The sequence below is a fragment of the Penaeus japonicus genome, unplaced genomic scaffold, assembly GCF_977035675.1.
Source record: "Penaeus japonicus unplaced genomic scaffold, GWHDUDI00000001_assembly GWHDUDI00000003, whole genome shotgun sequence".
Classification (NCBI taxonomy): domain Eukaryota; kingdom Metazoa; phylum Arthropoda; class Malacostraca; order Decapoda; family Penaeidae; genus Penaeus; species Penaeus japonicus.
Genome location: NW_028234405.1, coordinates 15,004,868 through 15,012,367, shown reverse-complemented (window position 1 = coordinate 15,012,367; position 7,500 = coordinate 15,004,868). Strand labels below are relative to the sequence as shown.

Below are 7,500 nucleotides of genomic sequence, written 5' to 3'. Positions count from 1 at the left end.
CACATAACAACAGCCTGACCTCCAGATAGACACACACACCATTACTCAGTTTACCAGATATGCAGAGAGACTGTGAATAGACCCTCCCCTATCACAGCACACATCAGCATACATACACAGACAGACATGACCGATTACTCTCACAACGAATGGCTGAGAGAGTGAACAGGTGAATAGAACACTTGTTGATAAAGATGACATAATAACAAGTGGGTGGCTCAACATGTGGTTTCTATATATAGATCTACTATTACTGTATATCTACCCTTAATGACTGTAATTTTCCTCATAAACAATTGTACTTTCACTTGCTGCCGTATCAGAATACACACACACACACACACACACACATATATATATATATATATATATATATATATATATATATATATATATATTCATATATGTGTGTGTGTGTGTATGTATGCATGCACACGCGCGCGCGCATACACACACACACGCACATATATATATATATATATATATATATATATATATATATATATATATATATACATAGATAGATAGATACAGATATTTGTATATATATACAAACACATATATGTATATATATTTATATATACACATATATATGTGTATGTGTGTGTGTGTGTTCACCTTTGTGTGAAATTGTGTTTCCTATCATACAACCAGATCAATAGGTATGGTACTCAATGCTAACTATTAACATATCACATTTGGTCAAGCGAAGGCCAGTAAATTGCTATTTCAGTTAAAGAAAAGAAGATAAACATTGTGAAGTGTTAACTGACAACACAAATGTAATCAGAAATCGAGCCTTTGATCAGTCCTTCAATATATATTTGAACAATTTTATTATAGGAGTATTTTCTACAACAGGAACCAATGGAATACAGGACTAAAACCCTGTTCTTTTCTAAGTATATGATACCATTACTCCATTAATCTTTTACTGATACAGGATTTAATGCAACCAGTTATGCAATTCCACTCTAATCATCACATCTGACGGGTGACACACCTGGTAAAGAAGTAAAAGCCGATCAACTCTCTCCCAGTCTGGTTGTATACATCTTGTGTGAGTTTCCATGTATCCCTTATCAACCAATACAGTTGCCAGACAAAATAGAAAACAAATATAACTCATTAAATAGCAATTCAGTGATTCGCCTCCTTCGTTCCTAAGCAGATTCGGTCTAAAAATGTCTCAAGAGTAAAGAATGAAGTATTAGTATCGACATCTCGAAGAGGAAACTAAATTCTTTGTCAGGGATAACAACCATTGACCTGTGGTTAACATGAGCTTATTCATATATGTGAGTTAAATCAAGGTCAACAAGATTCAAAATACCATGTCGGTCTCGGTGGTCGAAGCCTCGAAACAGCTCAGTATAGCATGAATTGACTGATCCTCGGAACAGCGCTGGGATTTATTCGCAAGGTCTCTGGGAAGTGATAGCGGGTTGCCAATTCTAATTCTTGCTTCATCACTTCTATTTGAATCAAGAATATGAGTTATAACATATGCACTACAAAATGACAATACTCATTCTTTGACCACGTGATCTGGAACTAACTGCCTCATATTAGAAATATTTATTATTTGATTATTTTCAAGGCGAAATATCAAGCATTTCATTATAAAACTATGCACTGTTCTTTGTTCTCTTTATGTAATGTCATATTAGCAAATTGTTTTACACATGTAGAGCAAATCGTAACAAAATGAATAAAAGTGTGTGATTTCGAATTCAAATACACGTTTTGCACTTGGAGGCCCCTTTCGGACTTTTGAGATCTGTTACTCTGCTAGCATATTCATATTATTATCTTATAGATGACAGTGAGTCCTAATGTATTTATCAAAATGAATATAATTTTACATTAAGTAGATCCTAAGATAATAAATGCTTCACTCCTCTTCCTGAGAAATCTGACGTGGAAAATTATCATAGGAAATGGCTGATAGTTGACAAGGAAACTGTAAATACCTCACAAAGCATTCTCGTGGTCTGTTTTTTCCAGAATCATTCTAGTCCCTACTTATAACTGGGTGGAGGTATTTTGCACGACTTGAATGATAAAGCATGGAAATACTGAAGTAGCTGAAGGAATCCTATCATGAAATTACCACTCGCGTCATAAAAACGTTAGACAGGTACAGGTACAGTCTACCGTGCAATACATACTGCTCTGCATGTGCTATTTCCTTGTTAAGGAATGCGAATATAGATTCAATGTCAAAGGAAAAAATATGTATTCAAACTCAAGACGGTATTTATACATGGATACATACCACTACATTATTTGTTATGTAGAAGTTTCCAAGTGTTACACAATGTTGGTAACTCAAAATGAGGAAAGGCAAAGAAATTTTCGGTATTCTTTTATCATAGTATTCTTATTTCCTTTCCTTTGATTCGATACATTTAGGCCTGCTACCCTTGAATTAGCATAGTTTGTCTGAACGTCTGTATGTAAATGAAAATCACATCCGGTTTGTCTTGATCTTGAAAGTCATCGACATATCAATTAATCCTCTTACCCTATTGGTCTTTCATTGCCAAGAAGTTGATGATTTGAATATCGACTTAAAAAACCGTTATAAGGTAATTCTGATAAATCATCCCTTTTGGCAAAATTCCTGTTATAAATTATCTTGCGTAAATGCTTAACGCATCTTTCTATTGTACGAATCCCGAGAAACCACCCATGGAATGAATCTATTCAGCAAGGTATTTCACAGAATGGAGGAGGAGAGCATAGGAGAAAAGGAAGGAATAAAAGAAAATTCAAAGATCTCTCAGAATACTTCCTTAAAACTTTAACATTGAAATCAACACACGTAATTTCTATTACCAATTTCATCGACTTTCATAATGCAAAGGAAGGGATCTAAATCTTTTCTTCCCAATTCATAAAGGAACAAGCAAAGCACAAGACATAATATATAAATATAACCACGAGGATACACACATCTCAACTACTCGACGAAAAACGAACACACATCTGCACAGACACACACATACAAATATCTACCTACAGGTGCACAAACCAGCAGCGCCCACCCACCCACCCACCCACACGCTCACTCGCACACAGTCATCCACCGCCCCCCCCCCCCCACCTCCCTCCACACACGGACAGGTGCTCCGGGATGCCGCGGCGGAAGTCCTCCTTCTCCCGCAGGTGAGCGCCAAGGCCAGAGGGGCTGCGGACCGGAAGCCGGTTTAAGGAGGGTGGGAAAGGGAGACGAGATAATGCTCGCTCGCGATACAGAGAGATTTTTGAGAGACAAGGGCTGGGCTGAGAGAGGGAGAAGGGGTGAGGAGAGGCATAATACGAAAAGGAGATAGTAAGAGAATTGTTCAGTGTATGCATACATGCACACACACACACATATATATAGATATAGATAATTGTATGTACAACAAACAAATACACACACACGTATGTATATGTGTGTGTGCACGCGCGCGCGTGTAATTTTCATATACGAATACATATATATACATACATATACATATATACAAACACAATATCTATATATATATATATATGTGTGTATGTTTTATAAAAATATATGTATATATATATATAAACACACACACACACGTATATAGTATACAAACACGTACGCATACAGGTGTATGTCTGTGCTTGTATGTTTACGAAGAAAATTGTCAAGTGCACATATATCCTTTCAACTCAGTGTTTTCGTGTACATATCTTAAAATACATTAAGTCAAAGTCAGTTCACGGCGATTAGTGTTTACTGTCTTAGAAATCCGAAATTAACATCACGTTTGCCAAGTGCGGTATCGACGATGACCTGAATGAGGAAGCACTTCTACAATGTACAAAGACTTTCATCTACGTTGAAATTCGGGCGGCTCTACAGCGGGCCTGATCCGAGTGTGTGCGGGGATGCTCCCTTATGGACACTTGATGCGATGGGATGTTACGTGATATCATTAATAGCAGTGGATATCCGGAATCGCCGAGTTCAGAGCAGCAGAGTTTTTTTTAAACGGGCGTCAAATATCACGGCATAAGGGATGTACTGGACAAGAAAGGAAAGGGGGAAGGAGAGAGGGGGGGGGGGGCGGCGAGAGGAAGGAAGAGGAGATAAGAAGAGATGAAGAAAGGGATGGAGTAAGGGAGGGGTGTAAAGAAGAGAGATGGTGGTGGAGGAAGGGATCGAGTCAATAAATGGGGGGTGAGAGGGAAATTGGGAGGAAGGGAGGAGGGGAGGGAGAGGAAGAAAGCTTTTTCTATGTGAGGTATATATTAAACATAGGAAGAAAAATGGCAAAGAAGAAGCTAAAAGAAATGAAGAAGGAAGACACATTTAAAATTGAAAAAAAATCATCCATTAAGGTTTTAGAAAAAAAAGGTCAACTCTACTTCAAAATCCGTATGCACACACCTATTACAGGTCGTGTGTAAATTTATACATATATATGTGTGTGTGTGTGCATATTTGTAAACATATGTTTATATATATATACATATACATACATATATATATATATATATATATATATATATATATATATATATATATATATATATATATATATAGCCATGAAGAGGTGCGCTTCATGTTCGAGCCGTGCGGAAGCGCTCACACGGGAATGAAGCGGCGGCGGCATAGAAGGCAAAAGGTTACCTGCCTTGTTGCGCTCCATAAATTTTGGCGAATTGGATACCTGTGGCTGATTGAAGTAACTCTCGAACTCGCAAGGGGAAATGACTGCACGTATCAAGACAGGTGCAAGTATAATGTTGATATTGGCATTGTTGGTATATTTTTCATCATCCTCAGTGTCATTATCTGTCATCATTATCATTGCTGTCATCACTGTTATCATAATCTTCAATTGCCATAGCACCATCATTGTCGTATTATCTTTATTACCGATGCTGTGGGTTTAACACTGCCGTGAGACAAATCAAAATATCGGGGGTCAGAAACATCACACACACACATATATATATATGTGTATGTATGTATATCTATCTATATATCTATATAAACACACGCACATCATATATATATATATATATATATATATATATATATATATATATATATATATATATATATATACATACATACACACACAAGTATGTGTGTGTGTGTGTATGTGTGTGTGTGTGTGTGTGTGTGTGTGTGTGTGTGTGTGTGTGTGTGTGTGTGTGTGTGTGTGTGTGTGCGCGTGCGTTTTTTGTGTCTAATTCTACTACAACATTCGCGACTGGAAGCAACTGATATGGATTTGATAAGAAATTTCCTTGCTAAATTGTCTCCGTCATATTGGTAATCACTTATATCACTCGAGTAATATTACATTTATTCCATAACAATGTACCTCTTTAATATATTCGTTAGTATGTGCGTCCGTTTTTCTGAATGTGTGTATGTATGTATGTGTGTGTGTGTGTGTGTGTGTGTGTGTGTGTGTGTGTGTGTGTGTGTGTGTGTGTGTGTGTGTGTGTGTGTGTGTGCATGTGTGTATGTGTGTATGTGTATATGTATGTATGTGTGTGTGTGTGTGTGTGTGTGTGTGTGTGTGTGTGTGTGTGTGTGTGTGTGTGTGTGTGTGTATGTGTGTGTGTGTGTGTGAGCATGACGAACATGAACCATCTGTGCTATGGTAAGCATGAACCATCTTTATGACAAACAAAAAGTATCTGAAGTATGACAGACCAACTGCAGCTAAATAGCATCGTGATAAGCATGAACCTTCTGTAATAAGTTAGACATGAACCCATCTGCAGAATGACAGGTAAAGACCATCTGTTATATGAAAACAAAAGTAAACAGGGGCTCTCTGCTGATTAACCGACAGGAACCATCCACTGACTGACCAATATAAACCATCTTCAACTTGACAAGCAGTAACCATATATAGCAGTGGTATCCAATATTTTTTTTGCAAGAGAGCCATTTTGATACACTACATTCATCGCACCTCATATGTCATTAGCAAGGCTACTGATCTATGGTATATCAAAGTGAAACTATCTATGGTATGGCAAAAATAACCAAGTATAATAAAAAGGAGACACGTGTATCCTGACAAACATGTGCTATATATCCAGAACTAGTGTTACAAATGTAAATAATTTACTAAGTAAAAAAAAAGGTTAACTGTATAGTATACGTATGATACCATATGACAAAATTATCAATCTGAGTTGTAAAAAGACATGGCCTACCTATAGTATGACATTCAGGAGCCATCTGCAATTAGTGTGTTGTGTGAAACACAAAAAAACACTGTAGTGTGGCAAACTAGGGTCATCTGTCGTTTGGCATCATGAATAGTCTGGCAAACAGGACTCATGTAATGTAATAGTTTTAACCATCACACTCCATAAGGGTCCTGTTTGCCATACTACACAGTTAAAAATTGTTCTGTCATGTCAAACAGTAGATAACTCCATTAGTCATACCGCAATTGCTTGTGCATGTTACAGTACACTTTAACTGATTGTCAAACTACAGGTAGATTATCTCTTTTATAACCCAGAATGTTATTTTTGTCTTGTTATAGATGGCTGTCACAGCACATATAGTATTTTAACAGTACAGATGACTCTTGGATGTCACATTTTAGATGGTTCCTGATTGTCATATCTATCAAAGTAAGAAGTTTTTACTCTATAGACAGTTTACATTTTTAATTGCAGATGGTTCTTTAACTCACTGCAGACAACATCTGAAGTATGGCACTTTGTATTGTAATAAACAAGAGACCATCTATAGTGGGGAATTCAAGAAAAATAGGCCTATACAAGTAACATCTATAGCATGACAACAAGGAACTATTCATAGTGTGACAACCAGATACTACCTATTGTATGACAAACATGAACCACTGAAGCGTCAGAACGGTATGACAACCAGCAACCGTCTGTGATGTGACAACTAGGAATCATCTGCATAACGAAATAAAAGGATAATGGAAAAACAAACAAGTATCTTCTGTAGTGTGATAAACACTACATGGCATGACAAATAATAATCATTAGTATGAGAAGCAGGAACCGTCTGTAGTGCAATAAACATTAATCAATTTAGAACCATCTGTAGTGTGACATCCAGTGTATAGAATTATCAGATTTCCGGCAAACAGGAATAACAGTTATGTATTATCTATAATGTAAAAATCAAGAACCATCTGTAGATGGCAAACAAGAACAATATCTACCATCATACCCACTACCTATAGCATTAAAATGAAACTGTTTATAACATAACTACAAACCATCTGCAGCTTGACAAACGTTATTATTAAAGGCAGGACAAACAACCATCTGTGACACAGACCAAACATCAGGTGAAGTTAACCTATGACATGCCTAGATGATATATATGAACCAGCTGTGGATTCAAAAGTTAGAAACATCAATAAAATAAGCATCTCCCTGATTATAGTCCATTAAGATTCTTGACATTATGTTTTAGTCAGGGGCCAACCACAGGGCCCCACACACGAAAAGATAATA

General features: G+C 36.8%; 1 protein-coding gene across 2 annotated transcripts in view; it reads right to left on the bottom strand.

The window, feature by feature from the left end:
• Positions 1-7,500, bottom strand: part of LOC122250742 (uncharacterized) — a 33,048-nt gene that overhangs the window by 13,274 nt on the left and 12,274 nt on the right. The gene's annotated exons all lie outside the window — the stretch shown is intronic.